Below are 25,456 nucleotides of genomic sequence, written 5' to 3' on the forward strand. Positions count from 1 at the left end.
TAAAACAAATGAAGACATGCCCTTATAAAGAAAAGGAAAAAGGAGGGCCAGTGGGACCAAGAGGAAAGAAAGGAAAGGGGGAAAGCGCCATTATGTTCTTAAATCTGTACACATGAAATGCATAAAATTATGAAATTTATTAAATTTATATAGATAGAAATAAATTGAAACTTTTATGTCAGTTGTGTGGTTCGTAATAATTCTTCTTAATATATGACTGAGAAATCAGATGTTTCTAACTCCTAAAATGTGTGCCAGGTGATGCTAATATTTCTTCCCATGGCAAAGATATTTTAGAAAACAATTTAAGATGTCTTAAATCAAAGTGGGACTATACGTGCCACCCAGCTTTGGAGTGCATCAGGGCAAGTGCATCAGGCTTGCCGTGGCTGTAAGCCATATCTAAGTGCTGGTTTGAGCCCCTACGACTGCACTTGCTATACAGCTGTGTGCCAATGTACCTGGAAGGCAGAAGAAGATGATAGAAAAGAATTCCCTCCTGACAACCGTGAGAGAGCCTCAGATGGAGTTCTTCACTCCTGGAGACAGGGCTACTGCAGACATTTGGGGAATGGACTAGGAGATAGAAGATAAGCCACTTTCTCTCTCTCTCTACCTCTCTCTCTTCCTCTTTCTCTCTCCCCCGTCTCACTGTCCTAACTTTCAAATAGATAACTAAGATAATTTTTTAAAAAATGAATTGCATTTGAGACAAAATATGTGAAAACTGACTTTTTTAGAAATCCAAATCTAAAATTTTCCACTCTTTTTTTTTTTTTTTTTTTTTTTTTTTTTTTTTTTTTTTTTAGTTTTAAAGTAAGATTTATTAGAAAAGCTGAGAAAGGAGACTCCCGTCCTAGTGACGAGAGGGGGTTTTGAGATAGAAAAAGACCCTTAGCTCCTGCCATAGTGGCAGGAGGAAAAGCTAAGAGAGAAAAAAAACCCCAAAATTTTCCACTCTTATATTCAATTTCTGTTTGATTGTTCAGAAATTAGTAGTAGGAAATTGATTAAAATCTCGTATGTGCTAAAATGGTCATTTACTCAATCAAATGATAAATGATGCCTATTGCACATCAGAAATGTATTAAAAGGCACATTACAGAGTGTCATTTCACTTGTTCTGCCAGGCCAGTTCCTATACTTTTACACCCTTTCTCAGCAAGAAGTCAGAAAACACAACTCTTCCAATTCTGAGTCAGGTACTTCACCTGAGACTATTCCTTTCATTTTTTAAATTAAAATGGTTGCCGAGGGTTAAATGACACAGTTCTCCAAAAGTCCCTAACAGTATCTAACATGTTAAGCTCTATAAAAGCAAAACACTTATCACGTGCTGCAATATGGTAAATCTTGAGATTATAAGTGAAATAAGCCAATCAACTAAGACAACTACATTATAATCCCACTTGTATGGGATAACCCAGGGCCTATTGTGATAGCTCAGTGGCTAAATCCTTGCTTTGCACATGCCAGGATCCCATAGGGGTGCTGGTTCATGTCCCAGCTGCTCCACTTCCCACCTACTCCACATCCCATCCAGTTCCCTGCTTGTGGCCTGGGAAAATGAGAGAGGACAGCCCAAAACTTTATACCTCTGCACCTTCATGGGAGACCAGGAAGGAGCTCCTGGCCCCTGGCTTCAGAGCAACTCAGCTCTGGTTGTTGTAGTCACTTATAGAGTGAACCAGAGGATGGAAAATTTATGCCTCTCCTCTTTGTAAGTTTGCCTTTTCAATAAAAATAATTAAATTTTTAAAAACACGTAAAAAATAAAGATAGATCAGGTAGCCCAATAGTCAAATTCATAAAGATGGAAGGCAGAATTGTGCTTCCAGACATCAGAGTGAGGGGGTTAGTAAATGGGGAGTTTTTCAGTGGGTACAGTTGTAACATTGCAAGCTGGAGTTCAAGTCCCGACTGCTCCTCTTCTGATCCAGCTTCCTGCTAATGCCGTTTGGAAGGCACTAAATTATGGCCTAAGTGTTTGGGACACTGCCACAATGTGGAAGGTCCAGGTGGAGTTCTGGACTCCTGATTTCAGTCTATAAAACCCAGCCCTGGTTGTTATGATCATTTCAGAAGTGAACCAGCAGATGAAAGATATTTTTCTCTGTTTCTTTCACTCTTGGTTGCTCTACCTTTCAATACACAGAAATATATAAATCATTTTGTAAAAGTATTCCCTGTATAATGTTGTAGCCCTTGTTTCTTTTGATAGCATATGAAACTATAAATTATGGAGTATTTCTGTCATATTATATTTTCCATCAGGTTCCAAGCTCCACTGTTCAAAGGTAAGGCTTTGACAATAATCCCACAGAAGTGTCAATATCTCTCTCTCTCTTTCTTCCTCCCTCTTTCCTTCCCCTGTCTCTCCCACCTCCATTCCTTCTTCCCAGGATACACATGTAAACTATCCTATCCTGAACTTAAATATCTCAGAAATCTTGAAAAAAGAATAACATCAATGTGCTCATCACGGAGTTTCAGGTGTTAGAACTTTTGGATGGTTAAATTTCGTCATACTCTGTCCCTTTTGTTGATGTCCTATCTTTTCTAGTGTCATATATCCCTATATTCATATTATATTTTCAGACACAGACACATCCACCATGACCAACTTTTCTGCATCTTCTTGAATAATGACAGCAAGCAGAACTATAACTCATCATCAGTCTATTTCACCATCTTTGAATATACAGTCTTTTTGTTAATCCTTGCAGCTGAATTTTTTGAATTCAGAAAATCATGCATGAATACAACAATATTTCCCCTTTCGAAACAAACTCTGGAGATTTTTCACCTCATAGTACACAGGCGTTTATAAATTCTCAAAGCTAAGTAACACTCTGCTAAACACTTTAACAACTTTAACCTTTCTGTTCCTCAAAGTAAGCCTATGGACATTTCACCTGAGAGTCCAACCCCCAACCTCCCAACCTCGCCTACTCACCAATCATCCCTAGGCATTCACCTGCAGGCACCAATCTCCTGGGGCCTGCCCTCAGTCCCTCCCAATGCCAACCCTCCTCACCTTGTGGGCTCACCTGAACATAAGGGGCCCCAGGTGTCTCCATCTTCCATTTCCACACTGCTCTACTACCAGCCCATCCCATTCCTGCCCTGCCCGCTGGATTAAAATCTCCTAAAATACAAAAAAAAAAAAAAAAAAAGTAAGCCTATGGAGACAGCTTTTATCATTGTCAATTCTAATTCATGAATGAGAAATTTAAAAAGCATAGAGATTTACTATTTTATCCATAGTACCATAACAAGTAGAACAAAAATTTTTGACTCATCTGACCAAAAAGCTATATGCTTAATCCTGTCCCTTGCAGAAAACCCCACTTTAAGTCATTTCACCAACAAGAGTATAACCTGTTCAGTATATTTTTAAATGTCCTTTATCCAATCTTTTATTAGAAAAACATTGGTGTAGGTACTAGGTGTACATTTATGAGCAAATGAGGTATATACTTGGGGGACTTGTAATCTAATTATTAGTCTAGGGCACAGGTTCATGTTCTCATGGGAGAAGTACTCTCACAGAAAGAGTTGGAGGTCTCTTACCCCTCATGTTGGAATCAGAGAGAGTGTGCAAGGCTGAAAGCTCACATAGTGTGCTGTAGAGATTTAAAAAAGCAGTCACTGAAGAACAATGTTTCTATCACTTCTATTGATATCAAGATTTACAAACCGCATGTAAGTTATAATGATTTTCATCAATATGTCTTATGATAACAGATTTGGTCCATTCAGTGTATTAATATATATGATAGTATTTTCAAACTCACCCTATTATTAAATGAATTATAATCCCTTACACATTCTTCAACTGTGATTAATACATTAACGATCATCAGCCTTCACTATGGTTAAAAGTTATTTCTTTATAGTCCTTATTTTTAGTCCATGCGTGAGCTCAATGACTCTCTACATCAGTAAATGGTTTTTTGAAGAACATGTAGCAATTAGAAACAAAGACAACAGCCAGACAAATGGAGATTTATTTTCTACTCACAAATTTTAGTATTAAATTAAAAATAATAATACAGGTTTTAGCCTCCCAGTAGAAAACCCCAAGACGAATTATCCACAGGTTCACAAATCTTACAACTCTAGAATTGCCAACTAGGCAACTTTTAGGCCCCATTAAATGTGCATACTCAAAAAATTCTGGTTTGATTCTTGTTCTATTTAATAAGGGTTGATTAGCTTTGCAATTAAGCCATATACTTCTTGGGCTTTGCTCTGAAAGAGTACTCATCTACTTACTGCCACTTAAAAAGTCTTCCTTTCAGCATAATAGCCTTTTTGGGTAGTTTCAATTGGAAAGAATAGACAATCTCTCACAGCACCATTTAACACAAGCTCAGTCTGTGAGTACACCAAGGAACAAGCAATCCTCTCAGTTTGCAGTTAATGAATCAAAGTTTAAGACGACAAATTGGCTCGCTGAGGCAAAATAGTTAATTAACTTTTAGTCAGAAATATTCATCCTGCTTTCCTGGCATAAACAAGTCTCATAAACTCTGTTTACTTAAGTGTTTTTCTCCTCTTCTACATCCCTAGGCATCAGTCACAGCTCTTAATACATCATGTCAGAGTAGTTTCATCATTCTAATTCAATTTTTTTATGTTTCCAGCCTTGAAGACCAAAACTGTTCATCATTAATTTGTGTTCTGTAAACACTGAGGTATAAAATACTTTTTTAAAAAAGAAAGAAAAAAAGCGCAAAGATTAAATTCAGTAGTGTTCCTGACTCTGGATGCTAATTGAATCAGACTTTGTGTTTCTTTAAGTAAACACATTAATTCCGAATGTTCATTTCACTTGGTTGGTTTTGCCTGTCAGGTAAGGCTACAGACTAATGTTGTGGCAGTAGCTGGTATGCCCAATTAGCAGAGTGGTTTGATGGCAACCATTCCAGACCTTTTGCCTCTGATACTTTATAGATGCACTACCTCTTTATAACAACATTTCAAATATTAGCTAATAAGAGACTTATGTCAGCAGCTGTGATGAATATACAGCGGGATACCCAATGAAGTAAAGGCCTGCTGTTCAATCTCCTCATGCTGCCATTTGCTAATTTTTCCCCAGTTATCATACTTCGTCCTGGTAGAACCCTCACACTTTCACTGAGAACAGCATCGATCTGTTATCTTCTGTCATTGCCTGTTTTTTTACGAAACCTGTCTGCTACAGTGAATGCTTACATTTAACAGCTGCTGACATAAAATACTGTTTAGAATGTGCTTTTTTCAGTGTTCCCACAGTTTACTTTGTTACAGCTGTTTGCCAGATTTCTTAAGACTCAAAGTCATCATCATTTTATGAGATGATTTTTCCAAAAACAAATTATAAGTTCATGAATAAAGTAAGTGTTGGGCCAGAAACGGTGCTTATTTCTGAAGTAACTTATGTGTGCATATGAAAAGTCAGGTTAATGCATTTCTACATACATTACAGACAAAATATCATGTGCTATAGCAAGCAAACATCAACTAAAAGCAATATTGACAAAGTTCATTTGTAAGCTGACATATTTTCCTACAACTATATTAAACATATTAATTTAACTATTTAACCAACGTGACTTAAATATATTTTACATAAAATCAATCCTAAACAAGCTTAATGCTAACTTAACAGATATCTATTAATTGGATCCGTTTGAAGTACTAAGTAAAATTCCAAGATCCATGTGTACCAAGTTGGATAAGACAGAGTACAGATTTAAAGGATAAGAGACAGAATTTAGTTTCATGATAAATGCATTCAAAACTTTCTTTAGGAGTATAGAAATGCATCATTTTTAACCCCAGTGGTGGATCCCTCATACCTCCATCTACCACTTGGCTAACACTTAGAATGAAGACTTCCCCATACACAATTTCAGTGCACTGGTAAGTACATAAGATGTTAGTGAAACAAAATGGATTTTCAGCCAAGATGGTGATGGGAGTATGAATCAACTGAAAAATTGTCCAAAGGAGATAATGACTCAGTTGGGTAATAAAAGTGTGGAGAATTTGTACATCTGAGGATTCTCATAAAATGTGGTCTTCAGAACAGTGTCAACATACCTTTGGAACTTAGTATATGTACAAATTGTTAGGTGCCACTCTAGAACAACAAAATCAGAAACACTGAGGGCAGGATTCAGCAATTTAAGTAACTAGCCTACTACTCTGTCATACTTTCTTATGAGTTCCAATATTCTTTTTGTTGAGTCTTTTGGATCTCATGTGTATAGATTCATGTCATCAGTGAACAGGAATAAGTTTATTTCTTCACTTCCGATTTGAATTATTTTTCTTTCTAAATACCTCCAGCTAGAAATTCCATTACAATATCGAATAACTTTGGTGAAAGTGAATTTCATTGTCTAGTTCCAGAAATTATTGTGCAAGTTTTCAGTATTTCCCATTCAGTATGATCCTGGCATTGGGCTTTTTGTATATTGCTTTGATTGTACTGCACAATGTTCCTTCTATGCCTGTCTACTTACCATTTTTAGCATGAGATGGTATTGGATTTTTATCAAATGCTTTCTCTGCATCTATTGAGATGATCATATGGTTTTTATTCTTCAATTTGTTGATGTGGTGCATTACCTTTATTGATCTGTGAATGTTAAATCATTGCTGCAAGCCAGACATAAATCACACCTGTTCAATGTCAATGACCTGTCTTTGCGTTGTTGGATTCTGTTGACTAAGTATTTGGTTGAGAACTTTTGCATCTACGTACATCAGGGATATCAGTCTGTAGTTCTCTTCCTCTGCTGTGTCTCTCTGGCCTTGGTATTAAGTGATATTGGTGTCATGGGAAGCATTTGGAAGGCTTTCCTTCATTTCTATTGTTTTGAATAGCTTGTGGAGGATTGAGGTAAGTTCTTCTTAAAATATGTCATATGGGCAAGGACAAGATGGCGAATCACAGGAGGTAGGCGTGGTTAAGAGTATAGAAAGCTTTAGGACAGGATCCAGTGGAACAGAGAAATGAAAGGGAAGAATTATGGGTCAAGGTGACTGAGGCTCCTTAAAGTCCCCTGGCAGGAGGCTGGTGCGATGCAGGCAAACAAGAGCTACCAAAAAATGATCAGAATTGCAGCCAGAAGACCAGGAGGGTGAGCACAAAGGAGCACCCCCAGCTGCAGACAAAAGCCTGGTGAGTTTCAAACCAATATAGGGAGACTCCCAGAGGGGGTCTCTTCAGGGAGACGATGGAAGGCAAGGGAACCCACAGGACAAAACACTAGTAAAGAAAGGTAAGTCCAAAGAGATACCCACAGGCACCCAATTGGGTGTCCCCCAGAATGAAGAAGGCATTCCATTGGGGAGGGAACCATTGGGGAGGGAGCTGTTGGGGTGTAGTCCATCTGAAAGAGTGACATGCAGAGCGAAAATTGAGTCTGCCCACACCCGAAGGGTCTGTGTCCTAAACTCCTCAGATAGTTTCCAGGACCACCCAACAGGGAGACGCAGGGTTCTTGAGAGGCAGAGTCTGAACCCAGATGGCAAATCCTTGGCCACACAAATCCACAGCTATTGGTGCACATCTTCCTAATACGCCACTCACCTCAGTCTTGGCTGTCAGTGCACACCCACCTGATCCACCACTCACCTGAACCACAAGCCCCATCTGCTACTTTAAGAAGCAGGTCAGAGAGGAACCCTCCCCAAGCAGGGGCACAGTGAGTGTCCCTGTACCTCAGCAGCCTCCCTGACCTCAGACAGATGCCCCAGAAAATTCCAGCAAAACAACAGAGGCTGGGAACCCACAGAAGCATGCACATTATCAACAGAAATAAGAAAGTCCACAGATCTGAAAGACCATGGGGAAGTGCAACAAAACACAGAAAGTGATAAATTAGGAAGTCAGCCCTTCCCTCAAAAATAAACAAAAAATCACATCAATCTAAGAGCTGTAGGATGGAGACATTGAGAGCTCCCTAAGAGGGAATGCAAAAAAAAAAAGTGTCATAAAACTTTCAGAGACAATGAGAAATGATAGCAAGAACTCAAGGAATTTAAAGAATGTATCACCACAGAGATAGAATTTATAAAACAGGTCTAAACTCCCAAGTACCTATGAAACTGTGTCACATAATACAATGTAATTAATGAATTAAAAATAATAAATAATTTTAAAAAAAGGTCCAAACTGAAATATTTGAGCTAAAGAACACAATAGAAAACCTTAACAAAATAAATGCTGCAGAAGAAAGAATATCAGAACTGAAAGATAATCAATTAGAGAACATACAATTAATTAAACATATGGAAGAGAACCTGGATAAAGCCAAGAAATGAATGACATCATCAAAAAATCAAGTATCAGAATTATAAGAATTCCAGAAGGTGTGGAAAGAGTTAGGATTGCAGGAGGTATTCAATGAGTTTGATAAGGAGGCAAGGTACAAAAATATGAACATAAATACAGAAATCAATGGTCCTAGTGTATGCAAACAGCTCCAGGGTGAAAAAGAGCAAAACAGAATGGTACCCTTCAAAATAACACAGAAGATATTAAATTGCCTTGGCATAGACCCTACTTAAGACTTGGAAGAACACTATGAGCAAAATTACAAAATATTGAATAAAGAAATAGAAGAAGACTTTTAAAAGTGTAGAAATATATTATATTCCTGGTTGGGCAGAGCCAATATCATCAAAATATCCATATTACAAAAAGTAATACTCAAATTCAATGTTATTTCAATAAAAATACCAAGAATATTCTTCACTGAGATGAAAAAAAAAAGACACAAAATTCATCTGGAAATACAAGAGACCACAAATAGCCAAAGCTATCCTAAAGAATAAGAACTTAGCTGGAGGGATCACAATCCCAAATCTTAGAATATATTATAGAGTGGTAATAATCAAAACAGAAACAGAGGAAAGTCAATGAAAGAGAACACAAACATCAGAAAGGAGCCAACACATATACAGCATCTACTCTTTGACAAGATAACAGAAAACAACCCAGGGAAGAAAGAAGATCTCTTCAATAAATACTGTTGGGACAATTGAAGTAAGGGACAGCTGTTGGGACAGCCTGCAGAAGTAAGAAACAAACCCCCCATGTTTCACCCTACACGAAGATCAAATATAAATGAAAAAAGGATCTAAACATACACTCAGAAACCATTAAACTTTTAGATAAGAATGCAGGAAATACTCTACAATATACGGGCACAGAAAAAGACTTCATAGAAAAATCATCAAAAGCCAAGAAAGTCAAGACTAAAATAAAAAAAAAAGTGGGACTACATCAAACTAAGAAGCTTCTGTATAGCAAAAGAAACAATCAACAAAGTAAAAAGACAACCAACGGAGTGGTAGAAAATCTTTGCACACTACACAACACACAGGGGGCTGACATTCAGAATATACAAAGAACTCCAGAATATCCATAATAGCAAAACTAACAAACCAGTCAAAAATGGGCAAAGGAAATGAGCAGACACTTTTCAAAGAAACAAATCCAAATGGCTAACAGACATATGGGAAACAAAAATGCTCATGCTCCCTAGCAATAAGAGAAATTTGGATAAAAACAACACTGGGATTCCACTTAATTCCAATAAGAATGGCCCACATACAGAAAACTACCAACAACATCTGCTGGTGCAATTGCAGGCTGGTGCAGTCACTATAGAAGTCGGTATGGAGAATATTCAGGCAACTGAAAATTCACCATCCATATGACTCAACAATCCCACTTCTTAGATTATGTTCTTTGTCTGATGCATCAGAAACCACTTGTACCCTCATATTAATTGCAGCACAATCAACAATTGCAAAAACAAGGAAACAACCTAGGTACCTGTTGACAGAAGACTGATAAGGAAACTGTGGTTCATCTGCTCTATAGAATACTACTCAGCTACTAAAAAGAATAAAATGCTATCACTTGCATCCATGTGGGCCAAACCATTATGCTAAGTGAAATGGGCCAATCCCAAAAGAATAGATATCATATGTTTGCTCTAATATAAGACAACTTTCATCAAAAATACAAACCAAAAAACAAATAAAGGAGGATAAACACACGTGTAATCCCACAAATGCAGGATAAAATGGAGACCAGACCACTCCCAGGAATCAAGCATAATCAACAGAATGCATCTCTATTAAGGAATAAAGTTAGGCTTCCAATGAAACTTCTAAATATACTGAGACAACAAAAAATCACAAACCCTACTATTGTCCATGACAATATTGTCATGACTCAGGTAAAGAGAAAAAAGTTAGGACTATTTCTCTTTCATCTCTGTTTTTTTGACATTTATTTTTTTAATTTATTTATTTTTTAAATGATCTTGCTTAGTTGATTAGGGTACAAAGGGTCAAGGGCTGCAGGAAAAGTGGGTAATGCCATTGTTTCCACACTAATATCATTTTTTCCCTGTATCTGGGGTCAGGGGAGAAACAAAGGGAAAAGCCCACCCAGCCTCCCATCTATTCCAGGTCCCCGATGTGAGGCACACTCCGAGGGTCCTGCTCAAGCAATTTTGATAGTTCAACGGTCTGAATTGCTGCCAATCTCGCCGTTTCGAGCATGATGAAATCTCTTCAGAATCCACTGGCTGACACAGTCTCTTCATGGTTGGGGCTCTGAGATTAGCAGTTCATTTCCAAAGAAACTTCATCTGAGATGATCCCAAACCTGATTGTTGTGTTTCATCTCTAAGTTTAAATTGTTGTCCCCTCATGATGCTCTTTCCTTATATGGCTGAAGGGTTGCTTTGCTCATCCTCTTAAGGAATGGCTCTTTCTTGTTTCAATTTGCAATTTTATGGTGTCAAACCAAATTTTGCTCTGAAGTTTACCTTTTTGTACTTCCTAGTCATTTGTATCCATTTCAATAAGTTCTTGTGATTCATTAATTGATCAACCACAAGAGGCTTTTTGTTTGCTTATAAGCACCAGAGGTTGTAAATGTCCTTTTCAACAGATTTTTCTTGTTTATATTGTTGTCTCTTCAATGCCATATGAGTCATGCAGTAGCATCAATGTCTACAAGAAGGTTTTTATTTTCTTTTTCATCACTTAAATGATGCATGGTAATTCTGTAGCATGTTGTTTAACTTCATGTTGATGAAAATGTTCTGTTTTTCTCCCTGTTGTGGACTGTGTTTTCTGGCTTTGCACTAAAGAGGATGCAAAATAGATGTGTAGCAGAGACTGATATTTCCAAATGATCATAGTGCAGTATGTCTCTCTGCATCCAAATCAAAGATGGACTCCCAGTGAAACAGTTGAAAATGTCTTGACAGAAAGATTTTCGGCTCTCCAACATCTTCCATACCTACAATGTTGGGAAAGACTTCAATAGCATAATAATGGAATTATGACTGTTCATGAAGGACCACCCATTGTAATACTAGACAGGAAATCAGTAAGGGGAGGGAGATGGGACATCCCAGAGCCTACAGAACTGTATCATAAAACATTTTTTAAGTTCATATAATTCAGGATAGAAGCCATTGAGTTCTGGGCTTTTCTTTGTAGGGAGGGATTTAATTGCTGTTTCAATCTCCATAATGATTATATTTGGAATTTTTAAATATCTCATGATTCAGTTTTAGTAAATTTTATGTGTCCAGAATTCTCCACAGCAGGGGAAATGATCAAAAAAGGAGGCAATCAGTAGAGTGGTAGAAAATTTTTTCATACTACACAAAAGATAGGGGACTAATATCCAGGACGTACAGAGAACTTCAGAAACTCAGCAGCAGTGAAACAAACAGTCCTGTTAAGAAAAGGGTGAGGGAAATGAACAGACATATTTCAAAAAGACAAATTCAAATAGCTAATAGACATATGAAAAATATTCAGGCTACCTAACAATTAGGGAAATACCACTAAAAATTACATTGAGGTTTCACTTAACTCCAGTAAGATTGTCTACATTCAGAACTCTACTAAAAATACATGGTGGCATAGATGTGGGGAAAATGGTACCCTACTCCATTGTTGGTGGGAATGTAGACCAGTGTAGCCAGTATGGAAGTCAGTATGCAGAGTGGTCAGAGAACTGAAAATTGATTAAGGTAAGACCCAGCTAAATCACTCTTGAGAATATATCCAAAGGAAATGAAACCTACATATGAGAAAGTGACCTGCAATCCTATGCTTATAGCAGCACAATCTACAATAGCAAAGACATGGAAACAAACCAGACTTCAAAAAAAGAATGGATTACAAAAGTGTGGTACATCTACACAACAGAATACTACTCAACCATTACAAGAGTGAAATTCTACCATTTACAACAAAGTGGTCCCAACTAGAGACCATTATGTTCAATGAAATAAGCCAATCCAAAAGGACAAATCATTTATGCAAAATACAAAACAAATAAAGGTATAGGTAGACATGTATATGCATATATTCTCATAGATGAACAGTGTAATGTAGATTGGCATATCAGGAAGTGAGGATACATTGCAGTATGTATTTTTGCTCCCAAATAAAATGAGGACTCCCAATGAAACTGTTGTCTGTGCTTTCAGAATAGATTAGTATTTTATTCACTAGATTAAGTAAAGAATATTCTTTTTAACTTATGTAGTCAGGCATCATTGAATCTATTAAGACACAGACAGAACAAAATTGCAGAGAAAGGCTTAATTGTCTTGTTCCTAGAGCTGCGACAAAGATTGTTCCCTGTCTCAAATACTGGAGCACTTTGTCAACTGGTCTGTGGGAAAAGTGAAGTACTCCACTGACTGCCCTAGTTTGCAGATACACATTGTAGGACCTCTCTGCCGCCGTAATCACATGCGCCAGTTCTCAAGTTATCTCTTGTGGATAAACTCTATACATGCTTAAGTGCGCTCTCTTCAGGGATCTTGAATCTACCCTGATCACTTTCCAGCTTTTTGCAGTGCCAGATTAGAATCCAGTTAGCAGTCCAAACTTGCCCCATTCTTCCAATTCTCAAAAAAACACATAGGACATTTGAAGAGGTGCTAAGACTTGATTATTTTTTTCCTGCTATCACAACATTGAGAAGGAAAGAAAAGGCTAGGGAGAGATTCTCAAACTTTGAAAATGTCAGTGGGTCTCCATCACTAGCCCCAAAAGCGTTTCTATTATACACTGTACTCAACACCAAACCTAAATTACTATAGATTCTCTGGCTACTGTGCTACCACAACTGGAGAGGATGTGTCTCTGGAGACTACACTAAGATTATGGATAGAATGATGGCATTGGAGATAGAGGAAAAAAACCTTACCAGATTCCTGAATTTAGCAGCGTCTAGAGTCAAGTGTGCACTGAAGTTTTTAAATAAACATCAAAGTCCCCTTTTGGCTTGGAGCACCCTGAAATATTTTACTCACTTTCAACAGAGATTTAACTCAGGCAACATGCTTTCTATTTCTCAGAAAACAGCTATTATTAGTCTCATCTTTCTCTAGGCTTTATTCTTTCACGGAAGAATAATTAAATGTCATTATCTTACTTCTATTCTTGGTACACAGTTCCCAAAAAAAATGTGCCTGAAGGAAAATTTGTTTGTGGCATTAGCCATGTAAAATATATAAGGTGTAAGATGCTTCATAGTTGTATACAGTTTAAATATTACTGTTTTCCACTAATTTTTTTCAACCTCAGGACTTTTCAGAGCTTTTAACATTATTTGTGGGCTAAATCTTCAGGAGAGGGTCACAGATATCCTAATTCCTCCAATTTGTTTGACTCTGGAAATCTTATTTGCAATGAGTAGCTATGGCACAAGATTATATGAAATATATTTCACAAAATAGAGATCCTGATGGAATTTGAAAATTTCAATATTCCAAAATGCTTGGGATTTAGGAATTCTTAACACCCTTACCTGGGCATTTTGCAAATTTTACCTAACAAATCTCAGAATAGATCTGCATTAGAAGTATGTCTGGGGACCCAGCGCGGTACCCTAGCAGCTAAAGTCCTCGCCTTGAAAGCGCCGGGATCCCATATGGGTGCCGGTTCTAATCCTGGCAGCCCCGCTTCCCATCCAGCTCCCTGTTTGTGGCCTGGAAAAGCAGTCAAGGACGGCCCAAAACCTTGGGACCCTGCACCCGTGTGGGAGACCTGGAAGAAGTTCCTGGCTCCTGCCTTCGGATTGGTGCAACACGCACCGTTGTGGTCACTTGGAGAGTGAATCATCAGACAGAAGTTCTTCCTCTCTCTCTTCTCCTCTCTGTATATCTGACTTTGCGATAAAAATTTCAAAAAAAAAAAAAAAAAAAGAAGCATGTTTGGAACCCAGAATAAAAGAAGATGCTAAACAAGGGAATAATAGAAGTAATACTGATTCTCTTCACCCCAGTTTGGGGCAAGGTTGCATCATATTTGGATAAGCTAAAGCTTTCCACTTCAATATAGTCATTTTTATCTTCATTGCTGCACATGGAGTATATTTATTAAATTTAGGGTGGATACATTTATGGAAACTTATGAAACACATTTATTAACTTAAAAAAGTATTCCCAGAACATGGAAACTACTATGCCAGTCAATTATCTTAAATACATCTGAACAGAACAGATTTTAGAAAGTTGCTGATGAGGTTTTGGCTGTACTTCCTGAAATGTTTTGGATGGTGTTTTAATATTTTAAAAGTCTGACAGCTGCTCCTGAAAATGAAATACTGTTTGTCAGCAAGCTACAGTTAACTCATTTCAATAAATAGGTAATTTGTTCCTTTAGGAAAAAGTTGAAAGCATTCACTGACATTTGAGTCAAAAGGAAAACTGGGTAATTTGTGGTTGGGGCAGAATAGAGGAATGTGAAATTTCATCACAAGCTATCTAAACGTGAGCAGGCTATAAGAGCTTGTCCCAAGACCTCTGAAGGACAGATTGGACACATGACAGCAGAGTTGTTGGGTGTCTCTGGTGAAATGGATCAAATTTTAAATAACTTTCTTGCCATCTAATGTGGCTTTATTTTTTTAAAGGCTACAGTATAGAAATCTATTTCCTCTACATGTACTTCTATATTGGTTTCCAAGAAATACATTATGTAGAGTTGCTTTCTGGACTTCACGAATTCATTTAACAACAACAAAAATTAATTCCTATTATGGTTAACATAAAATTCAGACATTCTCTTCCAAGGACTTCTTAGTCAAGGCACTGTCTCCTTCAATAGTCTTTTGATGCCCCTACAGTTTATTTGACCAGATTAGATACTATTCTACATTTTTCTAGCCTTCAGTTTTCCCAGAGTCTGTGTGCATTCCTCACCTTAGCAAAAGAAAGACACACCATTAACATCTAGCAAGGCAAAAAGAAACCACTGTAACATCCTAAGATTAAAAAGGATTTCATTCTAGGAATTAGTTACACAAGTATTGGACAATTAAATGAACCAACTGGGAGCCCTGAATTTGCCTGATAGAGAAGCAACGACCACTGGCCCCCTGCTTGTGGCCTAAGAAAGCTATAGACGATGGCCCAAAGCCGAGAAACCTTGAAACCCATGTGGGAGACCCCGAAGAAGCTCCTGGAGCCTGGCTTTTTTGGATCAGATCAGCACCAGTCATTGCAGCCACTTGGTGAGTGAACCAGCAAATGTAGCAAATGAAAGGTATCTCTCTCTCTCTCTCTCTCTCTCTCTCTCTCTCTCTCTCTCTCCTTCTCTCTGTAAATCTGACTTTCCAATAAAAATAAAATAAAAAGCTTAAAAAAATAAGAATGTGGGCCAAGAGTCCCATAGATTGGTCTCAGGGTCAAAGAATGAAGGATGAAATAAAGTAGGTCACAGTCTTGGTGCAATCAGTGGTTGGAGGAAACATTTTCTGCTAGGGCTACCCATGTTCTCTGGGCTCACACTGTAGGCATAAGTAAAAGGACAGAGCAGTACCATCTCTCCTTCATCCACTTTCCAATGTTTCTCTGGTATCCTTATTCCTGAAAGAGAATCACCTTAGCAAAGGAGTTTGGAAAGTTTAGTTCACGCAGTCAAAGCAGCATCAAAGAATACATCACATAAAATTTCTCTTATAGATTAAAAGAAATATATAGACAATTAGAGTATTATGTAAATAACCACAAACTTTCTATCTCCTTCATAACTGACATCAGCTATAGACTCCACCCTTCTGATCCAAAAGTAGTCATGATGAGAGAAGCAAATACTCATCACAGTGCTGGTATCATAATCATGACAAGTTTCCCTAAGAAAAAGTGGTTGACTTTGGGAAAGTTGCATAAATTCACTGGACAATCATCTCCTCTTCCAAGTTAAATACATTTCCCTTGGAAGATAGAATCAAACCTTCAGATAATTAATAGGAATTAAAATCTTATGATAGTGCCTATTCCATGATAGACACAGAGAAAACATTAGTTTAATGTACTTTTCTCTTCTTTTATTCTTCATCTGTTCTGTGGACTCTGATACTAATATTTCTAACTTCACAGTTGGGAGCCATTGGTCAGCAAGTAGGGCAGCAATCTAGATGCTTGTGAATTCTTTAAAAAAAATGAGGGGAGACAAACAGATTGTTTATAGGATCAACAATTGCTTATAACATGATTAGATTGTAAAGATACAGAAAAAATAAAAAGAGGTCTCAGCAGAGCAATGTCCAGCCCAGGAATCCGTAATGAATTTAATAAGACACTTGGAAAGTTTGCCTAACTCTAGTAGGAATAAGAACTTGAGCTTCAGTGTTCTGCCATTTCTATGCTCTTCTGGCATTTATATGTTCCAAAAATTACGAAGCTGAAAGAGTGAATCTTTGCTAATAAGCAGAATTGACATAAGCATGTCAAGACTATTTTCTCCCCAAACTCAACTTTCAGGTGACTGATTTCAGAACATACAACTTCCTCTTCTTAGTCACTGTGATATAACTAATGTGGCAAAATCTCAACTGGTTTATGAGAGATATTTACCTGATCCATTCACCACAAAGTTAAATGTTATGCCAGCATTTCCTCCCACAAACTATAAAGATTATTGACTTTCCATCTGCCCTAGCAGAAGGAAGCATTCTCTACTCCTCCCTTATAATTACTCTGCCCAAGAGTCATTGTGTCACAAAATACTCTGAGAAATGGTTCGCCAACAAGCCACCAAAGCAGGATTCCTGGGAGAGAAGGCACTGTCCTCCAAGTCATTACATGATCTCAATCAACAGAGGAATCGAAGAGGAGCTGATACCTAGATTTTTCAATTAAATATAAATGTAGCACCATTTATAGAAATAGAGAAAATATTCATGGGTCTTACCTTGATGAATTAGTGTTAAGAAACCTGAAGAAAGTCTTGTGGAATTTCCAAATATATATTTAATTTACGTATAGATAGAGACAACACCTCAAAATTAGAGAATACATTTTATTTTCAGTATGATAAATTCCTAAATTATTGGTGTCATAATTCTGAGAACTTAATGACGGGTACAGATACTCTAATTCAGGAAAAAATATGCAAATATAGATCTCTCAAAATCATAGTTAAATTTAGAAGGTTTCCAAAACCCCCAAAACCAGTTCAACACCCCCATCTAGTGAAAACAAATCAAATACCCACGAGAGAGAAAACTATAATGATAAGTCTGCTTTGAATTCTGGCTTAACATTTGCTGCTTTTGCAACTCACCTACCTTACCCCAAGCAAACTAAAACCCTGCTTGCCACATATCTTCTTACCTAGCAATGCTTTTCAGAGATAATGAGAAATAAAGCAGGGTAATTCAATGATAAGAGTTTCTAACCATTGCCAGTAAAAAAAAAAAAAAAAAAAAAAATACCCAAGGTGTTCATTTTCTGTTACTGTACTGCTCATTTTCTTGTTGGATAGGCAAGCACTATTGAGCAAACCTTGGGGCTAATTGTATATATCCTGGCTTATGCAGTGTGCCCCAAGCCCAGAGTCAGCAGCTAGCAATTTTATTCCCCTGATTAATGTGCAATCATAAATTTACGGACTTGATGGTCCAAAGAGGCTCCCTGCTATGCAAGATAATGAATAGGAAATTGTCAGAATAATTAGCCAAGTCAGAATAAACAAATTTACCTGTGAGTTGAAAGTAACAACACACACACACACACACACACACACACACACACACGTCTGTCCTTCAGTGGAATTAGAGAAATAAAGATGGAGTGCTGGGAAACAGCTGCATAACAAAAACCTTTTTTCCCATTATTGCTTAATTTCTTTCACTGGTCTCTGTTTCAGTCGGCAGGAATACTGGGCTGCATCTCCCAGATCACCATTTGAGACTTAACCCACCAGCTCCCAGAAATTCTGCTATCGATAGTTGGCCTTCGCCAGAATTTAGGCACAGCTAGAGAGAGCTGCCTTGTGATCTCCACACCACTACCCAGGGTCGAAGGAGAGAAGCCGAGTTCCATGACTGGTCAATGCCAGATCATGAATTTCTTTCCACCTCAACACACCAAAACTCATACAGGAAAGGCCACCCCTTCTTCAGGGGGCTTAGCTGAAAACTTCGTCAAGACTGCATCCCAAATCAACTTGTCCCTCTACTTGGCCCTAATTTCTTTCTAGAAGATACCCCCAATAAGTCTGCACACCACCAGTTCTGCATGTCTGGTTCCAAAACGAGTCTGACCTTCCATAGTGCTGACTCACATATCGCTATGAGGATTATAATACAGAAATGCCTTTAGTGCAAAAAAAATCTTATTCAATATAACACAATGAATAGTTGCCCACTGTGTATCAAGGCGGAAACTACACTAAAGCAATTTTTTCCTTTTGACTTTCCTTGATTTTGTTTAGTTGTTCGGTTGGCTTGGCTTGGTTGATTTTATGATTTAAACATACATACGTACTAAACACAGAGGATAGTCCTCTGAGTAAATTTACCTCCTTTCAGATTTTCTCTGACCTGAAAAAAATATATAAGCTTTGTAAATAATCCAAAGGAAATGTACAAATAATAAAAATCAATAATATATGTATATTAACACTGAAATACCTTATTATGTTTACATCTTGACCATAGATAAAAATAGGTCAGAGAAAAGCATAAAAAGACTGAGCTTGATATAATACTTTTATAAGTCATCAGTACAACAATGACTACTAAAATTTCCAACAACTATCAATACTAAGCACAGTGAGCTGTGTTGGTTGTGTATTTTTTCAAGTGTTCAATGGATATAATTTCAAGAGACACAGAAGGATTCCACCTTAACCAATTGTGGTATCTGGAAAACCAAATTACTATAAAAGAAATATACAGGGTGATGTTCCTAAAGAATTCATTACAGGATTTTAAAAAATATTTCATCAAAAATATGTCCCAAACCTTAAAATATATTCACATTCATTTTTGTCATCATATATTAGAATTCTGTTTTAGCATTTGAAATCCCTGGTTTTTATCCCTATCATCTATAAATACTAAGAATTATAGCAATGTTTTCATTGTTTTAACCTATACTTAATAGTTACTTGACTGTTGATACTCAGTTATATTTTAGGGGGCCTATCTCCTGTCCTAAGCCACACTTTCATTTTTTTAAATGGAGCAGAAAACAGTTAACTGAACATTAGTGAAAATATGCATGATCACTACATGAAAAGATGCCTGGCAAAGTTGCAAATGGTTATTATCTGTGATCAATAATGTAAAATGTTTTAAAAACTTTCTCAATGCAGAGATCTTGAAAGGAGTACGTCAAAATAATGGAAAGGTGTAGAATATATTCAAATCTTTTATAGCTTACATGGCTACAGTGTATTTCAACAAAAAGAGAAAGTGTGTTTAGTAATCCTTTTGTTAAAAATATCATGATACAGAACAATTCATCTTATCATCTTCAAAATGGACTAAGATAAAGGAAACCACAAGAAGTTGCAAGAGCCTTACAAAGTACTCACGCATTTCATAATGTAAGGATCTAGTAAGTGTAATAGGCCTTAAATAACCTTCCTAGAAGAATCCCTACACTGTATTTAGTAAATAACTTTGACTACTGGGATCATTTGCTTTAAAGCTGAATTTGCTGCAAAGCCTCTGGCACAATTTTAAGAGTGTCCCAAAGCACTATAATTGGGCAATTAATGCTTAATGATATGGAAGGGTACAGTACTATTATACATGAAATTGAAAGAAAGGTATTGCTTGAGTTGTTAAACCATGGAGGCATACTTTCTACCCTGTCAGCAAGACAGAGAAGAGACAGTTTGAATGTAAAGTAACAAAAATGTATTTTTAAAGTTGTTCATTTATTTTAAAGATAGACAAATGCAGAGGGTGGCGGGAGCAGTAAAGAGGATAGAGAGGAAATGTGTGTGTGTGTCTGTGTGTGTGGGGGGGTGTATGTGCGTGTGTATGTATTGTCATCTACAGTTCACTTTCTGAATGACTGAAACAGCCAGATATAGACCAACATGAATCAAAACACCAGGAATTTGCCCTGAGCTCCTACATGTGATGCGTGACAGGGCCCACATTCATGGGTATTACTTGCTGTTTTCCCATTACATTATTAGGAAGTTGGATGACTTGAAAGCAAAGTAAGCAGTAACCAAACCAGCAATCCAATAATGAAATGCTGGCATCAAACCCTGACTTGCTATGCCACATTGCCAAGCCCACAAATGTATTTAATCTAAAGGCAACCAATCAACTTTTTGAAGCAAAGTTATAAAAGAAAGGAGAGGATTTGATTTTCATGTTCATTGAAGAGCTCTGTTGAATGCATAAGTAGATCTATGGTAGTGAGTTTTCTTTTACTTTTTCCTTAGTCTTATTTCATTCATATTAGGGGTAAGACTGCTTTAGAGGGCTTTGCATTGTGGTGTAGCAGCTAAAGCCAGCATCCCATATGGGCATCAGTCCATGATCCATTTACTCCACTTCTGACCCCACTACCCACTAATGGTCTCGGGAAAGCAGCAAAGGTTTGAGAAACCCAGATAAGGCTCCTGGCTTCTGACTTCAACCTGACTCACTGCTGGCTGTGGTGGTCATCTGGAGAGTAAATCAGCAAATGAAAGATCTCTGTCTCCCCCTCTCTTGCTAACTCTGACTTTCAAACTAACTAAATAAACTTTAAAATACATATTTTAAATGCAAAATTGTCCAGTTGAGGACTTTCACCCTTTGTGGAGACCACGATTTATTTTAGGTTGAAAACATCAAGAAATGATTTCTTGACTCAATCTTACCCTCCTATATTGTGAGGGAAAAGACTTTTTTTTGCATTTTGAAATAATTCCATTAAATAGATATCCCAGTGTTTTACACTGCGCTAGGCCATAAAACCAAGAAATATCAATTTGGACAAGCAAGAGGCATTCTGTGTGGCATTCTTGTCAATGGGTTTTTATTATAACTACAGCCCTTTATACAACTAGTTCATAATGAAATGAAGGTTGTTCTTTGGTAAAATTGGTGTGCAATGACCTTTCATGGATGAATTATTTCTGTGAAAAGTGACATCAAGTAGAAGTAACTTTTCAAATAAAGAGCATTAAAACAGGAAATACTTTCCTCACACAAACAATTGAGTCTAAAGCAAAATTCAGACCAATTTTGGCTTAGAATCCATTCACAACATAGGTGGTTACGTACTTGCAGGACTGAAATAAGGCCAGGAATGAACCCAGGATATTATTAAATCATGACAATATTATTGCTATGCATTCATATGCTTCAAATAGTCATCCAACCTAAACACATGCATATAAAGGAATTAAAACTAACTTTACACATTCAAGAATTTATGCATCTAAATAAAGATTCTAAAGATTTGTTTATATATTTTTAAAGATTTTTGTTTTAGTTTACTTGAAAGGCAGAATTACAGAGAGAAGGAGAGACAAAAAGAGAGAAAGTGATAGAGTGAGAGAGAGAGAATGAGAGAGAGAGACAGTGAATGAGAAAGAGATCTTCTATTCACTGGATCACTCCCCAGATGGTCAAAGCTGGACAATCCAAACCCAGGATCCAGGAGCTTCTTCCAGATCCCCCACAAGAGTACAGGACACAAGGCTCAGGGGTCCTGAAATACTTTCAAGTTATAAGCAACGAGCTGGATCAGAAGTGGAGCTGCCAGGACATGAATCGGAACCCATATGGGATACCAGAACCACAGGCTGCGAATTATTCTCATATGTTATTATGCTATCCCCATCTAGCCTCAGTTTCCTCACAAAGGAGTTTATCATTATACTGCTTTGTTCTTAATTCAAAATACATACAGAACAATAATATAGAAGCCTTTTGGGTTTTTTTAAGATTTATTTATTTTCACTGCAAAAGCAGATCAGATATGCAAAGAGAAGGAAAGAATGAGAGAAAGATTATGAATCCACTGGTTCACTCCCCAATTAGCTGTAACAGACAGAGCTGAGTTGATCCAAAGCCAGAAGCCAGGAGCTTCTTCCGGATGTCCCACACAGGTGCAGTGTCCCAAGGCTATGGAGTATCCTCCACAGCTTTCCCAGGCCCTAAGTAGGGAACTAGATGGGAAGTAGAGCAGCTGGGACATAAACTGGCATCCATATGGGATCCCGACCTGTGCAAGACGAAGATTTGACTTTTGAGCCACTGCGCCTGGCCCCAAGCCTTTTTGTAGATTAAAAGTGCTACACAAACCTGGAGAAATGAGCGAGAAATTAACTAACTACCATATGCAATAAATCTTTATAAATCACACTTTCTGATTACAGGCTTTCAGACACAGTAATCATTCTAGGAAACCTCTTAACTCCTCTGAATCAGGCTTGAAATGGCCCTCACTTTGGCTGAGGAAGAAAAGGAACATGCTGAATTTTTAAAACAAAATCAAGAAGTTAGTCATTTGGACCTATTTGTAGGCAACGGAATGAAAATAAAATATTTGAGTTAGAGTCTATACATGTAGAAGCAGCAAACACATTGCAGAGGGAATCTAGCACTCTGCCTAACCAAACCTTCTGTGTTGCTCCTGAGTGCAAGCTTAAGGAGTTCCTTCTCCAACTAGGAGCTGGAAGGACACGTGGAGCCATATTTCTTATCCTCGTGCTTCTTAAACAGTATACTGTGCCAATACACAGCTCCTTAGAAATCTGATTTTCTTTTTAGTTAATTACATTTTTCAAACTAATTCTGAATGGAAAGATCGCATCTTTTCTCCAGGTGATTAGGAAAAGTAAGTAAGCATGAATACATTCCAGTGGGGAAACCAATGTGCAGATAACAGTATCCTTTGAGATTCAGATCCCTATCAAACAGAGCATGGTGTAATTTTATGTCAATATCAGGATATAAATTCAATATTAAAGGTTGGATTATGCTCCAGGCGATCATCACTGGTAACTAAAGATCTAAACTAGTCATCTGACATCTGAAATCCAACGACTTCAAGTGAGGTAGGATGTCAAAAATGCTCCCAAATAGTTGGTGGTTGGTGAAATGCTTCAAAATGAACATTTTTATGAAGAAAGGAGCCACTTCTATCATCAGGTAAAATATGCAAAAAAAAGACAAGAATTACAGCAATAGACTAAGCAGAAGAATTTCAGGTCCAACAAAGGATCTGTAAAATTGTATTTTTGGTGTGTCTTCTTCCTGTAAATGACAAGTAGGAAATTTATCAGCAAAGACTGCTCTTATCCTATGTTAGTATTTTTCTTACACTTTGGTTTGCCTCTATAATTTCAGATGATGATGAAAATATGATACATTAAACTAAGTTAGCAGAAGTACTTCTGCCAGTATATATGCTCTGGACTCTAACTCAGACCACTGCTCAACTGAGCCTTTCCCTGTTGGCACAAATTATGAGTCAAACATTCTTATCATCTAATTGTTTTAATATTAATAGACTTTTAATTTGGGCCTGGTGCCGTGGCCTAGCAGCTACAGTCCTTGCCTTGAGCACGCATCAGGATCCCATATGCACGCCTTTTCTAATCCCGGCAGCCCCTCTTCCCATCTAGCTACTTGCTTGTGGCCTAGGAAAGCAGTCAAGGATGGCCTAAAGCCTTGGGACCCTGCACCCACATGGAAGACTCAGAAGAGGCTCCAGACTCCTGACCAAGGATTGGCTCAGCTTCAGCTGTTGTGGCCACTTGCAGAGTGAATCATTGAACGGAAAATCTTCCTCTCTGTCTCTCCTGCCCTGTGTATATCTGACTTCGCAATAAAATAAATAAATCTTTAAAAGAAAAAAGATATTTAATTTATTTCTCTGATTGGTGCACACTGGTATTTTAATGGAGTTTTAAGTATATGTGTGCATGTGTGTTATAATGTATATATACACACACATACACACATATATATACAAGCTCCTTTCTTTCCCAGCAAAGAAAACATGACTCTAATGAAAGATTCCAATTCATACAACTCTCTATTTCTTCTGATCAACACCATTAAAGTACTTACAACCTGAAGTTGAAATAGCACTAGATGGAACTGTGGCAACTGAGGTTATTTTGAATTAGGAAAAATATTTCTAACTTTTGAAAGCATTGCCTTCTTTGCTCAGACATTAAACTTCATAGAGCCTAAAAAGTATTATCATAACTCAAGCCCATGAATTTTTAAAATCACGTATTTTAAAATATGCATTTTCAGATTATGTGAAGGGAAAAGTAACTGTACAATTAGATATTTGCCTTCAGAATGACAGACTACTGTGGTAATAGTACCAGTAACGTCAGCATAGGACAATCCTGAGGAAAAATCATTTTAGGGCCCAGCACGTTGATCAGTTGGCTAATCCTTCCCTCTGGCAAGCACTGGGATCCCATATGGTTTTCAGTTCATGTCCACCCAGCTCCATGTTTATGGCCAAGGAAAGCAGTGGAGGATGGCCTAAAGCTCTGAGACCCTGCATCCGCCTGGGAGATCAGGAAGAAGCTCCTGGCTCCTGGCTTTGGATCAGCTCAGCTCCACCTTTTGTGGACATTTCAGATGTGAATCAATAGATGGAATATCTTTATCTCTCCTCTCTGTAAATCTGCCTTTCTAATAAAAATAGATCTTTTATATAAAAAGGCTTTTTAAGAAGGTGAACCTCCAGTTTGTTTTCATAATAATAATTTTGCATTAATATTTTTTACATGAGAAGAAAGATTTTATAAGTGGTCTCAATAATACAGACTCAGAAAATATTCTCTTTGAAAACCTTCTTTCACTGATAGTATTGCATACATAGTATAGGATAACATTTGGTAAACAAAATTAGAAATTAGAATTTTGGTAAAAAAACCATACATAAATTTAACATCAATTTTTTTAGAAAAAAACTCTTAAATTTAAATTATAAAACAGTGCCATGGAATAATAATTTTCCTATTTTGAGAAATACATCGGATCGGCTCAACTCCTACCATTGCAGCCGCTGGGGGAGTGAATTAGACTGAAGATCTTCCTCTCTGTCCTCCTCTCTGTATATCTGACTCGCCAATTAAAAAAAATTTTTGTTTTAATCTTTTTTTAAAAAAAAGGTCA

This window comes from Ochotona princeps, chromosome 14, assembly GCF_030435755.1.
Source record: "Ochotona princeps isolate mOchPri1 chromosome 14, mOchPri1.hap1, whole genome shotgun sequence".
NCBI lineage: Eukaryota > Metazoa > Chordata > Mammalia > Lagomorpha > Ochotonidae > Ochotona > Ochotona princeps.